At 56.7% G+C, this 15,450-nt stretch overlaps 1 long non-coding RNA gene across 1 annotated transcript in view; it reads left to right on the top strand.

The window, feature by feature from the left end:
• Positions 1-13,958, top strand: part of LOC138746695 (uncharacterized) — a 246,045-nt gene extending 232,087 nt beyond the window's left edge. The window contains exon 3 of the long non-coding RNA XR_011347054.1: positions 11,945-13,958. This is a non-coding gene — a long non-coding RNA (uncharacterized lncRNA). The remainder of the gene's footprint in view (positions 1-11,944) is intronic.
• Positions 13,959-15,450: the final 1,492 nt, after the last annotated feature.

The following is a 15,450-nucleotide window of genomic DNA, read 5'->3' as shown; positions in this document are numbered from 1 at the left end:
AGAGAGAGGGGCAGTGGAATCAGTGTGGGGACTGATACAGGACTGTGGGGAGAGAGAGGGGCAGTGGGATCAGTGTGGGGACTCATACTGGACTGTGGGGAGAGAGAGGGGCAGTGGGATCAGTGTGGGGACTGATACAGGGCTGTGCGAAGAGAGAGGGGCAGTGGGATCAGTGAGGGGGCTGATACAGGACTGTGGGAAGAGCGAGGGGCAGTGGAATCAGTGTGGGGACTGATACAGGACTGTGGGGAGAGAGAGGGGCAGTGGGATCAGTGTGGGGACTGATACAGGGCTGTGCGAAGAGAGAGGGGCAGTGGGATCAGTGTGGGGGCTGATACAGGACTGTGTGAAGAGCGAGGGGCAGTGGGATCAGTGTGGAGACTGATACAGGTCTGTGGGAAGAGAGAGGGGCAGTGGAATCAGTGTGGGGACTGATACAGGACTGTGGGGAGAGAGAGGGGCAGTGGGATCAGTGTGGGGACTGATACAGGGCCGTGGGGAGAGAGAGGGGCAGGGGGGATCAGTGTGGGGACTGATACAGGGCTGTGGGGAGAGAGAGGGGCAGTGGGATCAGTGTGGGGACTGATACAGGACTGTGGGCAGAGAGAGGGGCAGTGGGATCAGTGTGGGGACTGATACTGGACTGTGGGGAGAGAGAGGGGCAGTGGGATCAGTTTGGGAACTGATACTGGACTGTGAGCAGAGAGGGGGGCAGGGGGATCAGTTTGGGGACTGATATAGGACTGTGGGGAGTGAGAGGGGCAGTAGGATCAGTGTGGGGACTGATACAGGACTGTGGGAGAGAGAGGGGCATTGGGATCAGTGTGGGGACTGATACTGGACTGTGGGGAGTGAGAGGGGCAGTAGGATCAGTGTGGGGACTGATACTGGACTGTGGGAAGAGCGAGGGGCAGTGGGATCAGTGTGGAGACTGATACAGGACTGTGGGAAGAGAGAGGGGCAGTGGAATCAGTGTGGGGACTGATACAGGACTGTGGGAAGAGAGAGGGGCAGTGGAATCAGTGTGGGGACTGATACAGGGCTGTGCGAAGAGAGAGGGGCAGTGGGATCAGTGTGGGGGCTGATACAGGACTGTTGGAAGAGCGAGGGGCAGTGGGATCAGTATGGAGACTGATACAGGACTGTGGGAAGAGAGAGGACAGTGGAATCAGTGTGGGGACTGATACAGGACTGTGGGAAGAGAGAGGGGCAGTGGAATCAGTGTGTGGACTGATACAGGGCTGTGCGAAGAGAGAGGGGTAGTGGGAGCAGTGTGGGGGCTGATACAGGACTGTGGGAAGAGCGAGGGGCAGTGGGGTCAGTGTGGAGACTGATACTTAACTGTGGGGAGAGAGAGGGGCAGTGGAATCAGTGTGGGGACTGATACAGGGCTGTGCGAAGAGAGAGGGGCAGTGGGATCAGTGTGGGGGCTGATACAGGACTGTGTGAAGAGCGAGGGGCAGTGGGATCAGTGTGGAGACTGATACAGGTCTGTGGGAAGAGAGAGGGGCAGTGGAATCAGTGTGGGGACTGATACAGGACTGTGGGGAGAGAGAGGGGCAGTGGGATCAGTGTGGGGACTGATACAGGGCCGTGGGGAGAGAGAGGGGCAGGGGGGATCAGTGTTGGGACTGATACAGGGCTGTGGGGAGAGAGAGGGGCAGTGGGATCAGTGTGGGGACTGATACAGGACTGTGGGCAGAGAGAGGGGCAGTGGGATCAGTGTGGGGACTGATACAGGACTGTGGGGAGAGAGAGGGGCAGTGGGATCAGTTTGGGAACTGATACTGGACTGTGAGCAGAGAGGGGGGCAGGGGGATCAGTTTGGGGACTGATATAGGACTGTGGGGAGTGAGAGGGGCAGTAGGATCAGTGTGGGGACTGATACAGGACTGTGGGAGAGAGAGGGGCATTGGGATCAGTGTGGGGACTGATACTGGACTGTGGGGAGTGAGAGGGGCAGTAGGATCAGTGTGGGGACTGATACTGGACTGTGGGAAGAGCGAGGGGCAGTGGGATCAGTGTGGAGACTGATACAGGACTGTGGGAAGAGAGAGGGGCAGTGGAATCAGTGTGGGGACTGATACAGGACTGTGGGAAGAGAGAGGGGCAGTGGAATCAGTGTGGGGAATGATACAGGGCTGTGCGAAGAGAGAGGGGCAGTGGGATCAGTGTGGGGGCTGAAACAGGACTGTGGGAAGAGCGAGGGGCAGTGGGATCAGTGTGGAGACTGATACAGGACTGTGGGAAGAGAGATGGGCAGTGGAATCAGTGTGGGGACTGATACAGGACTGTGGGGAGAGAGAGGGGCAGTGGGATCAGTGTGGGGACTGATACAGGGCTGTGCGAAGAGAGAGGGGCAGTGGGATCAGTGTGGGGGCTGATAGAGGACTGTGGGAAGAGCGAGGGGCAGTGTGATCAGTGTGGAGACTGATACAGGACTGTGGGAAGAGAGAGGGGCAGTGGAATCAGTGTGGGGACTGATACAGGACTGTGGGAAGAGAGAGGGGCAGTGGAATCAGTGTGGGGACTGATACAGGGCTGTGCGAAGAGAGAGGGGCAGTGGGATCAGTGTGGGGGCTGATACAGGACTGTGGGAATAGAGAGGGGCAGTGGGATCAGTGTGGAGACTGATACAGGACTGTGGGAAGAGAGAGAGGCAGTGGAATCAGTGTGGGGACTGATACAGGACTGTGGGAAGAGAGAGGGGCAATGGAATCAGTGTGGGGACTGATACAGGGCTGTGCGAAGAGAGAGGGGCAGTGGGATCAGTGTGGGGGCTGATACAGGACTGTGGGAAGAGAGAGGGGCAATGGAATCAGTGTGGGGACTGATACAGGGCTGTGCGAAGAGAGAGGGGCAGTGGAATCAGTGTGGGGACTGATACAGGACTGTGGGGAGAGAGAGGGGCAGTGGGATCAGTGTGGGGACTGATACAGGGCCGTGGGGAGAGAGAGGGGCAGGGGGGATCAGTGTGGGGACTGATACAGGGCTGTGGGGAGAGAGAGGGGCAGTGGGATCAGTGTGGGGACTGATACAGGACTGTGGGCAGAGAGAGGGGCAGTGGGATCAGTGTGGGGACTGATACTGGACTGTGGGGAGAGAGAGGGGCAGTGGGATCAGTTTGGGAACTGATACTGGACTGTGAGCAGAGAGGGGGGCAGGGGGATCAGTTTGGGGACTGATATAGGACTGTGGGGAGTGAGAGGGGCAGTAGGATCAGTGTGGGGACTGATACAGGACTGTGGGAGAGAGAGGGGCATTGGGATCAGTGTGGGGACTGATACTGGACTGTGGGGAGTGAGAGGGGCAGTAGGATCAGTGTGGGGACTGATACTGGACTGTGGGAAGAGCGAGGGGCAGTGGGATCAGTGTGGAGACTGATACAGGACTGTGGGAAGAGAGAGGGGCAGTGGAATCAGTGTGGGGACTGATACAGGACTGTGGGAAGAGAGAGGGGCAGTGGAATCAGTGTGGGGACTGATACAGGGCTGTGCGAAGAGAGAGGGGCAGTGGGATCAGTGTGGGGGCTGATACAGGACTGTTGGAAGAGAGAGGGGCAGTGGGATCAGTGTGGAGGCTGATACAGGAATGTGGGAAAGGCGAGGGGCAGTGGGATCAGTGTGGAGACTGATACAGGACTGTGGGAAGAGAGAGGGGCAGTGGAATCAGTGTGGGGACTGATACAGGACTGTGGGGAGAGAGAGGGGCAGTGGGATCAGTGTGGGGACTGATACTGGACTGTGGGGAGAGAGAGGGGCAGTGGGATCAGTGTGGGGACTGATACAGGGCTGTGCGAAGAGAGAGGGGCAGTGGGATCAGTGTGGGGGCTGATACAGGACTGTGGGAAGAGCGAGGGGCAGTGGAATCAGTGTGGGGACTGATACAGGACTGTGGGGAGAGAGAGGGGCAGTGGGATCAGTGTGGGGACTGATACAGGGCTGTGCGAAGAGAGAGGGGCAGTGGGATCAGTGTGGGGGCTGATACAGGACTGTGGGAAGAGCGAGGGGCAGTGGGATCAGTGTGGACACTGATACAGGACTGTGGGAAGAGAGAGGGGCAGTGGAATCAGTGTGGGGACTGATACAGGACTGTGGGGAGAGAGAGGGGCAGTGGGATCAGTGTGCGGACTGATACAGGGCTGTGCAAAGAGAGAGGGGCAGTGGGATCAGTGTGGGGGCTGATAGAGGACTGTGGGAAGAGCGAGGGGCAGTGGAATCAGTGTGGGGACTGATACAGGGCTGTGCGAAGAGAGAGGGGCAGTGGGATCTGTGTGGGGGCTGATACAGGACTGTGGGAAGAGCGAGGGGCAGTCGGATCAGTGTGGAGACTGATACAGTACTGTGGGAAGAGAGAGGAGCAGTGGAATCAGTGTGTGGACTGATACAGGACTCTGGGAAGAGAAAGGGGCAGTGGAATCAGTGTGGGGACTGATACAGGGCTGTGCGAAGAGAGAGGGGTAGTGGGATCAGTGTGGGGGCTGATACAGGACTGTGGGAAGAGCGAGGGGCAGTTGGATCAGTGTGGAGACTGATACTTAACTGTGGGGAGAGAGAGGGGAAGTGGAATCAGTGTGGGGACTGATACAGGGCTGTGCGAAGAGAGAGGGGCAGTGGGATCAGTGTGGAGCCTGATACAGGACTGTGGGAAGAGCGAGGGGCAGTGGGATCAGTGTGGAGACTGATACAGGACTGTGGGAAGAGAGAGGGGCAGTGGAATCAGTGTGGGGACTGATACAGGACTGTGGGAAGAGAGAGGGGCAGTGGAATCAGTGTGGGGACTGATACAGGGCTGTGCGAAGAGAGAGGGGCAGTGGGATCAGTGTGGGGGCTGATACAGGACTGTTGGAAGAGCGAGGGACAGTGGGATCAGTGTGGAGACTGATACAGGACTGTGGGAAGAGAGAGGACAGTGGAATCAGTGTGGACACTGATACAGGACTGTGGGAAGAGAGAGGGGCAGTGGAATCAGTGTGTGGACTGATACAGGGCTGTGCGAAGAGAGAGGGGTAGTGGGATCAGTGTGGGGGCTGATACAGGACTGTGGGAAGAGCGAGGGGCAGTGGGGTCAGTGTGGAGACTGATACTTAACTGTGGGGAGAGAGAGGGGCAGTGGAATCAGTGTGGGGACTGATACAGGACTGTGGGGAGAGAGAGGGGCAGTGGGATCAGTGTGGGGACTGATACAGGGCTGTGCGAAGAGAGAGGGGCAGTGGGATCAGTGTGGAGGCTGATACAGGACTGTGGGAAAGGCGAGGGGCAGTGGGATCAGTGTGGAGACTGATACAGGACTGTGGGAAGAGAGAGGGGCAGTGGAATAGGTGTGGGGACTGATACAGGACTGTGGGGTGAGAGAGGGGCAGTGGGATCAGTGTGGGGACTGATACTGGACTGTGGGGAGAGAGAGGGGCAGTGGGATCAGTGTGGGGACTGATACAGGGCTGTGCGAAGAGAGAGGGGCAGTGGGATCAGTGTGGGGGCTGATACAGGACTGTGGGAAGAGCGAGGGGCAGTGGAATCAGTGTGGGGACTGATACAGGACTGTGGGGAGAGAGAGGGGCAGTGGGATCAGTGTGGGGACTGATACAGGGCTGTGCGAAGAGAGAGGGGCAGTGGGATCAGTGTGGGGGCTGATACAGGACTGTGGGAAGAGCGAGGGGCAGTGGGATCAGTGTGGGGACTGATACAGGACTGTGGGGAGAGAGAGGGGCAGTGGGATCAGTGTGGGGACTGATACTGGACTGTGGGGAGAGAGAGGGGCAGTGGGATCAGTGTGGGGACTGATACAGGGCTGTGCGAAGAGAGAGGGGCAGTGGGATCAGTGTGGAGCCTGATACAGGACTGTGGGAAGAGCGAGGGGCAGTGGGATCAGTGTGGACACTGATACAGGACTGTGGGAAGAGAGCGGGGCAGTGGAATCAGTGTGGGGACTGATACAGGACTGTGGGGAGAGAGAGGGGCAGTGGGATCCGTGTGGGGACTGATACTGGACTGTGGGGAGAGTGAGGGGCAGTGGGATCAGTGTGGGGACTGATACAGGGCTGTGCGAAGAAAGAGGGGCAGTGGGATCAGTGTGGGGGCTGAAATAGGACTGTGGGGAGTGAGGGGGAAGAGGGATCAGTGTGGGGACTGATACAGGACTGTGGCAGTGAGAGGGGCAGTGGGATCAGATTGGGGAATGATACAGGACAGTGAGGAGTGAGAGGGGCAGTGGTATCAGTGTGGGGACTGATACAGGACTGCGGGGAGTGAGGGGTCAGTGGGATCAGTGTGGGGACTGACACAGGACTGTGGGGAGATAGAGGGGCTGTGGGATCAGTGTGGGAACTGATACAGGGCCGTGGGGAGAGAGAGGGGCAGGGGGGATCAGTGTGGGGACTGATACAGGGCTGTGGGGACAGAGAGGGGGCAGTGGGATCAGTGTGGAGACTGATACAGGACTGTGGGAAGAGAGAGGGGCAGTGGAATCAGTGTGGGGACTGATACAGGACTGTGGGCAGAGAGAGGGGCAGTGGGATCAGTGTGGGGACTGATACTGGACTGTGGGGAGAGAGAGGGGCAGTGGGATCAGTGTGGGAACTGATACTGGACTGTGAGCAGAGAGGGGGGCAGGGGGATCAGTTTGGGGACTGATATAGGACTGTGGGGAGTGAGAGGGGCAGTAGGATCAGTGTGGGGACTGATACAGGACTGTGGGAGAGAGAGGGGCAGTGGGATCAGTGTGGGGACTGATACTGGACTGTGGGGAGTGAGAGGGGCAGTAGGATCAGTGTGGGGACTGATACTGGACTGTGGGAAGAGCGAAGGGCAGTGGGATCAGTGTGGAGACTGATACAGGACTGTGGGAAGAGAGAGGGGCAGTGGAATCAGTGTGGGGACTGATACAGGACTGTGGGAAGAGAGAGGGGCAGTGGAATCAGTGTGGGGACTGATACAGGGCTGTGCGAAGAGAGAGGGGCAGTGGGATCAGTGTGGGGGCTGATACAGGACTGTTGGAAGAGAGAGGACAGTGGAATCAGTGTGGGGACTGATACTGGACTGTGGGAAGAGAGAGGGGCAGTGGAATCAGTGTGTGGACTGATACAGGGCTGTGCGAAGAGAGAGGGGTAGTGGGATCAGTGTGGGGGCTGATACAGGACTGTGGGAAGAGCGAGGGGCAGTGGGATCAGTGTGGAGACTGATACTTAACTGTGGGGAGAGAGAGGGGCAGTGGAATCAGTGTGGGGACTGATACAGGACTGTGGGGAGAGAGAGGGGCAGTGGGATCAGTGTGGGGACTGATACAGGGATGTGCGAAGAGAGAGGGGCAGTGGGATCAGTGTGGAGGCTGATACAGGACTGTGGGAAGAGCGAGGGGCAGTGGGATCATTGTGGAGACTGATACAGGACTGTGGGAAGAGAGAGGGGCAGTGGAATCAGTGTGGGGACTGATACAGGACTGTGGGGAGAGAGAGGGGCAGTGGGATCAGTGTGGGGACTGATACTGGACTGTGGGGAGAGAGAGGGGCAGTGGGATCAGTGTGGGGACTGATACAGGGCTGTGCGAAGAGAGAGGGGCAGTGGGATCAGTGTGGGGGCTGATACAGGACTGTGGGAAGAGCGAGGGGCAGTGGAATCAGTGTGGGGACTGATACAGGACTGTGGGGAGAGAGAGGGGCAGTGGGATCAGTGTGGGGACTGATACAGGGCTGTGCGAAGAGAGAGGGGCAGTGGGATCAGTGTGGGGGCTGATACAGGACTGTGGGAAGAGCGAGGGGCAGTGGGATCAGTGTGGAGACTGATACAGGACTGTGGGAAGAGAGAGGGGCAGTGGAATCAGTGTGGGGACTGATACAGGACTGTGGGGAGAGAGAGGTGCAGTGGGATCAGTGTGGGGACTGATACCGGGCTGTGCGAAGAGAGAGGGGCAGTGGGATCAGTGTGGGGGCTGATAGAGGACTGTGGGAAGAGCGAGGGGCAGTGGGATCAGTGTGGAGACTGATACAGGACTGTGGGAAGAGAGAGGGGCAGTGGAATCAGTGTGGGGACTGATACAGGACTGTGGGAAGAGAGAGGGGCAGTGGAATCAGTGTGGGGACTGATACAGGGCTGTGCGAAGAGAGAGGGGCAGTGGGATCAGTGTGGGGACTGATACAGGACTGTGGGAAGAGAGAGGGGCAGTGGGATCAGTGTGGATTCTGATACAGGACTGTGGGAAGAGAGAGGGGCAGTGGAATCAGTGTGGGGACTGATACAGGACTGTGGGAAGAGAGAGGGGCAGTGGAATCAGTGTGGGGACTGATACAGGGCTGTGCGAAGAGAGAGGGGCAGTGGGATCAGTGTGGGGGCTGATACAGGACTGTGGGAAGAGCGAGGGGCAGTGGGATCAGTGTGGAGACTGATACTTAACTGTGGGGAGAGAGAGGGGCAGTGGGATCAGTGTGGAGGCTGATACAGGACTGTGGGAAGAGCGAGTGGCAGTGGGATCAGTGTTGAGACTGATACAGGACTGTGGGAAGAGAGAGGGGCAGTGGAATGAGTGTGGGGACTGATACAGGACTGTGGGAAGAGCGAGTGGCAGTGGAATCAGTGTGGGGCCTGATACAGGACTGTAGGGAGAGAGAGGGGCAGTGGGATCAGTGTGGGGACAGATACAGGGCTGTGCGAAGAGAGAGGGGCAGTGGGATCAGTGTGGGGGCTGATACAGGACTGTGGGAAGAGAGAGGGGCAGTGGAATCAGTGTGGGGACTGATACAGGACTGTGGGGAGAGAGAGGGGCAGTGGGATCAGTGTGGGGACTGATACAGGGCTGTGCGAAGAGAGAGGGGCAGTGGGATCAGTGTGGAGACTGATACAGGACTGTGGGAAGAGCGAGGAGCAGTGGGATCAGTGTGGAGACTGATACAGGACTGTGGGAAGAGAGAGGGGCAGTGGGATCAGTGTGGGGGCTGATACAGGACTGTGGGAAGAGCGAGGGGCAGTGGGATCAGTGTGGAGACTGATACTTAACTGTGGGGAGAGAGAAGGGCAGTGGAATCAGTGTGGGGACTGATACTGGACTGTGGGGAGAGAGAGGGGCAGTGGGATCAGTGTGGGGACTGATACAGGGCTGTGCGAAGAGAGAGGGGCAGTGGGATCAGTGTGGGGGCTGAAACAGGACTGTGGGGAGTGAGGGGGAAGAGGGATCAGTGTGGGGACTGATACAGGACTGTGGGGAGTGAGAGGGGCAGTGGGATCAGTTTGGGGACTGATACAGGACAGTGAGGAGTGAGAGGGGCAGTGGGATCAGTGTGGGGACTGATACAGGACTACGGGGAGTGAGGGGGCGGTGGGATCAGTGTGGGGACTGACACAGGACTGTGGGGAGAGAGAGGGGCAGTGGGATCAGTGTGGGGTCTGATACAGGGCCGTGGGGAGAGAGAGGGGCAAGGGGGATCAGTGTGGGGACTGATACAGGGCTGTGGGGAGAGAGAGGGGCAGTGGGATCAGTGTGGAGACTGATACAGGACTGTGGGAAGAGAGAGGGGCAGTGGAATCAGTGTGGGGACTGATACAGGACTGTGAGCAGAGAGGGGGCAGGGGGATCAGTTTGGGGACTGATATAGGACTGTGAGGAGTGAGAGGGGCAGGAGGATCAGTGTGGGGACTGATACAGGACTGTGGGAGAGAGAGGGGCAGTGGGATCAGTGTGGGGACTGATACTGGACTGTGGGGAGTGAGAGGGGCAGTAGGATCAGTGTGGGGACTGATACTGGACTGTGGGGAGAGAGAGGGGCAGTGCGATAATTGTGGGGACTGATACAGGGCTGTGGGAAGTGAGAGGGGCAGTGGGATCAGTGTGGGGGCTGATACAGGACTGTGGGAAGAGAGAGGGGCAGTTGTGTCCGTGTGGGGACTGATTCAGGACTGTGGGGAGAGTGAGGGGGGCAGGGGGATTAGTTTGGGGACTGATTCAGGACTGTGGGAAGAGAGAGGGGCAGTGGGATCAGTGTGGGGACTGATACAGGACTGTGGGGAGTGAGGGGGGCATTGGGATCAGTGTGGGGACTGATACAGGACTGTGGGGAGAGAGGGGGGCAGTGGGATCAGTGTGGGGACTGATACAGGACTGTGGGTAGTGAGGGGGGCAGTGGGATCAGTGTGGGGACTGATACAGGACTGTGGGGAGTGAGGGGCAGTGGGATCAGTGTGGGGACTGATACAGGACTGTGGGGAGTGAGGGGGAAGTGGGATCAGTTTGGGGACTGATACAGGACTGTGGGGAGAGAGAGGGGCAGTGCGATCAGTGTGGGGACTGATACAGGGCCGTGGGAAGAGAGAGGGGCAGTGGGATCAGTGTGGGGGCTGATACAGGGCCGTGGGAAGAGAGAGCGGCAGGTGGATCAGTGTGGGGACTGATACAGGGCCGTGGAAGAGAGAGCGGCAGGGGGATCAGTGTGGGGACTGATACAGGACCGTGGGGAGAGAGAGGGGCAGGGGTGTCAGTGTGGGGACTGATACAGGGCTGTGGGGAGAGGACGGGGCAGAGGGATCAGTGTGGGGACTGATACAGGGCCATGGGAAGAGAGAGGGGCTGTGGGATCAGTGTGGGGGCTTATACAGGGCTGTGAGGAGAAAGGGGGACTGTGCAATCAGTGTGGGGACTGATACAGGGCTGTGGGGAGAGGACGGGGCAGAGGGATCAGTGTGGGGACTGATACAGGGCTGTGGGGAGAGAGAGGGTCAGTGGAATCAGTGTGGGGGATGATACAGGGCTGTGGGGAGAGGACGGGGCAGAGGGATCAGTGTGGGTCTGATACAGGGCCGTGGGAAGAGAGAGCGGCTGGGAGATCAGTGTGGGGACTGATACAGGGCTGTGGGGAGAGACTGGGGCAATGGGATCAGTGTGGGGGATGATACAGGCCTGTGGGGAGAGAGAGGGGCAATGGGATCAGTGTGGGGACTGATACAGGGCTGTGGGGAGAAAGAGGGGCAGTAGGTCAGTGTGGGAACTGATACAGGGCCGTGTGGTGAGAGGAGGGCAGTGAGATCAGTGTGGGGGCTGGGAGAGGGAGGGGCTGTGGGCTGACACAGGGCTGTGGGGGGATAGCAGGTCAATTGGATCAATGTGGCGACTAATATTGGGCTGTGGGTAGAGAGTGGGGTGGTGGGATCAGTGTGGGGCCTGATACAGGGCCGTGGGGCGAGAGAGAGGGGGCATTGGGTCAGTGTGGGGACTGATACAGGGCTGTGGGGAGAGAGTGGGGCAGTGGAATCAGTGTGGGGGATGATACAGGGCTGTGGGGTGAGAGGAGGGCAGTGGGATCAGTGTGGGGACTGGTATTGGGCCATGGGAAGAAAGGGGGGCAGTGGGATGTGTGGGGGCTGATACCGGACTGTGGGGAGTAAGAGGGGAAGTGGGATCAATGTGGGGGCTGATACAGGGCTGTGGGGTGAGAGAGGGTCAGTGGGATCAGTGTGTGGACTGATACAGGGTTGTGGGGAGAGAGAGGGACAGAGGGATCAGTCTTGGGACAGTTACAGGGCTATGGGGAGTGAGGGGGCTGAGGGATCAGTGTGGGGACTGATACAGGGCTGTGGGGAGTGAGGGGGCAGTGGGATCAATGCCAGGAATGGGAGAGGGAGGGGCAGTGGGATCCATGTGGGAATTTGGTTTTATTTGTTATTGCTGCAATGGTGAGGGGAATGTATAGCCTGTTGCAGTTTCTGCATTGATGAATGGCTGAATTGAATATTTAAAGGCAGGTCCCGGCCAAGTGAAACTGAGGCAAACGACGTATTGTTAGACATCACCTTTACTGACCAGCAATAACCGCAGACACTGTCAAGAGCACAAACATGTTGTTCTTCACAAAGATCTTCAGGTCTGCGCTGGTAATTTTGCGAACTCGGGGTTTGGACATGGTCCGTTTCTGGATTCGTTCCATGGAACTGATGGCAGGTGGTTTCTTCTCTGTTCTTTGCAGTGACTCCTGGCCTGGAATGCCTCAGAGTCGCCACAGGTGTGGATACAGCCTGTGTAGAGAGTTACCTGTTCATGTTACACCAGAGACAAGGGAAACATTAACAAGCCATCTGCACAGAATGATCACCCCTTCCCCTGAGGAGCAACACGGCAGGTTGAACCTCATCACTGGGGAGAAACGGTCGGCCAACATGACATCAGGATCTTTCTGGAAAACTGAGATAAAATGGTAAAATTACTTGTCAGGAGGTAGCATTTGAGGTCGGGGCCCAGGGTGTTGGGCAGAAGGTGTGAGAGGTGGACACAGGTCGAGGGAAAGAACCTGGGGAAGGTGGGGGGGGGGGTGGGTTTGAGGAAGAAATGTTCGAGAGAGTCAAAAGTGAGTTCAGGAGCAGGTGAAGAAGGGAAACTACAATCGACGATTGGCATTTTCGATCCATGGAAACTGCCTAACCTACTGTTGGAACATTGAAGACAGTAATGGCCCTTCAGCCAAACGACATGGTGGTCACCCGTATAAACTGACACATCAATCTCACCTTCCCCACCACATGGCCCAAACCCTCTATTTTACTTCCATCCATATGCTTGTCAAAGAGTCTCTTAAATGTCCCTAATGTTCCAGCCTCCACTACTGCCCCTGGCCAAGCATTCCAGGCCCCCACTGTAAAACACATACCCCCAACGTTTCCCCTAAACTTACCTCCCTTCACTTTGTACACATCCTCTGGTGTTTACTGATCCTGCCCTGGAAACAGGCACTGGCCGTCCACCCTAACTATGCCTCTCAGAATCCTGTTGACCTCTATCAAGTCTCCTCTCATCCTTCTTCATTCCACAGAGAAAAGTCCCAGCTCTGCTAACCTGGCCTCATGAGTCTTATTTTCCAATCCAGGCAACATCCTGGTAAATCTCCTCTGCCCCCTCTCCATAGCTTCCACATCCTTCCTATAATGAGGTGACCAGAACTGAACACAATTCTCCAAATGTGGTCTCACCAGAGATTTGTGGAGCTGCAACATGATGTCTCGACTCCTGAACTCAATCCCCCTGACGAAGGTCATCACCACTATATTGTTTGTTGATCAAGGTGCGTCACAACCTGGACCCAGACATCAACACTCTCTGTTCTTCAACACTGTTAAGAATCCTTAAGGAACGAACGGGACAGTTCATGTAGCAGTTGGTGCAAGGCCATGGGTTTGAATGCCGTGATGTCCAGAAGGAGGTTGTACCTCCTTCCATGTCAGTATGAGTCTCCTCTGGGGGCTCCAGTTTCCTCCAACCTTCCAAAAATATCTGGGGGTTGGAGGTTAATTGGGGTATTTGGGCAGCGCGGCCTTGTGGGCCAAAAGGGCCAGTTACCGTGCCATACGCCTTACAAATCCTGCCATTAACCATGGACTCTGCCTTTGCTCAACCTTCTGAAATGCATCACTTCACATTGATCCAGATTGATCTCCATCTGCCACTTTGATGACCAACTCTGCATTTTGACAACGTGTAACAGTCGAGTATTTTGGACCAATTTTTCAGGTCAAGTTTTGGGGAGAGGGGATTGACTTTTACATGGGTCACACTAAGTACCTGTGTTGTTTGGAGCATCAGGAGCTCCAATGGCTGGGACTAGGTGTTAAGACCACTTTCAGGGTGCTGAGAGGTCAGATGGATGGGCAGTTGGGGCATTGAGAGCTCTAGTATGTAGGCAGCCAGGGTGAGGCCCTATGGTCAGGGCATCTGGAGCTTGGATGGTCAGGTGGATGGGGTGAGGGCCCATGGTCAGGGTGTCAGGAGCTCCGATGGGCTGGTGCCTGGGGTGAGGGTCCATGGTTGGGGTGTCAAGAGCTCCAGTGAGCTGGCAACTGGGGTGAGGGTCCACAGTTTGGGCACTGGGAGCTCCAGTGGGCTGGCAATTGGGGTGAGGGTCCACGGTTTGGGCATTTGGAGTTCCAGTGGGCTGGTGATTGGGGTGAGGGTCCACGATCAGGGCATTGGGAGCTCTGGTGGGCTGGTGACTGGGGTGAGGGTCCACAGTCAGGGCACTGGGAGGTCCAGTGGGCTGGCAACTGGGGTGAGGGTCCACGGTTTGGGCATTGGGAGCTCTGGTGGGCTGGCGACTGGGGTGAGGGTGCATGGTTGGGGTGTCGGGAGTTTGGATATGCAGGTGGTCAGGGCCAAAAATAGGGCAGTTGACTTTTACACATGTCACACGAATAGGGGGGGGGGGGGTTGACTATTACACAGGTATGTACGGTCTATCCTTTTGTAACCTACAACAACCTTCTCCACCATCCACAACTCCTCCCACCTTCATGACATCCACCAACTTGCTGACCCAGCTTCCACTTCCTCATCCAGATCATTTATAAAGTTCACAAAGAACAGGTCCCTGCGGACCACCAATGGTCCCCGACATCCAGGCAGAATATGACCCATCTACAACCACCCATCCTTCATCTGCTGGGGGCTGCATTGTTGGCAGCTTGTTTGTTTTGGGTCAGGGGAAGGAGAGGAGTGATGAATGATGCGGTATGTTTGAGCTGGTCCACATGGACTTGTAGCACAGTCCCAGATGACAGGCCTTTCACACCAGGAAAGCCAGCAGAAGAGAAAACGGACCTGTTCATTCTTTCAGGATGTAACTAAGAACATTGGTGAAGATAAAGCAGTGGATGAGGTGTTTGTGGATTTCATTAAGGTGTCTGGTAAGGCTCCCCGTGCAAGGCTCATTCAGAAAGTACGGAGGCATGGAATCCAAGGAGGCCTCGCTTTGTGGATACAGAATCGGCGCCCAGAGAAGGCAGAGGGTTGGGTGTAGAGGAGAGGAGACTTGATTGAGGCCGACAAGATTCTGAGAGGCAGAGATAAGGTGGACGGCCAGCAACACCAGAGGACACGTGTACAAAGTGAAGGGAGGGGAGTTTAGGGGGGACGTCAGGGGTAAGTTGTGGGGGCCTGGAATGCCTTGCCAGGGATGCTGGTGGAGGCTGGAACATTGGGAGCATTTAAGAGACTCTTAGACGGGCACATGGTTGGAAGAAAGACAGACGGTTACAGGGTCAATAGGGTTTAGATATTTTCCTTTTTGGTAGGAATATATGGGTTGGTGTAACATTGAGGGCTGAAGGGCCTGTACTGTGCTGTAGTGTTATCAGCTCTAGATGGTTCACATTCTGCCTGGAGGTCGGGGACCAGTGGAAGGTCCGCAGGGACCTGTTGTGGGAGCCCTGCTCTTTGTGGTTTTTATAACTGACCTGGATGAGGAAGTAGAAGAAGGATCAGTACGTTTGTGGACAACTCAAGGGTCGATGGTGCTGAGGATAGTCTGGAGGGTGGTCAGAGATTACACAGGGACATTGACAGGATGCAGAGCTGGGCTGAGAAGTGGCAGATGGAGTTTAATCCAGAAAGGTACAAGGTGGTTCATTTCAGAGGTCAACTTTGACAGTAGAATACCAGGGTTGAGGTGCTGACAGATCTTTGGGTCCAGTCCACAGGACACTCAAA

This window comes from Narcine bancroftii, chromosome 1 (genome assembly GCF_036971445.1).
Source record: "Narcine bancroftii isolate sNarBan1 chromosome 1, sNarBan1.hap1, whole genome shotgun sequence".
In the NCBI taxonomy this organism is placed as follows: Eukaryota; Metazoa; Chordata; class Chondrichthyes; order Torpediniformes; family Narcinidae; genus Narcine; species Narcine bancroftii.
The sequence above is the reverse complement of the archived record's forward strand: the minus strand, read 5'-3'. Positions and strand labels throughout refer to the sequence as shown.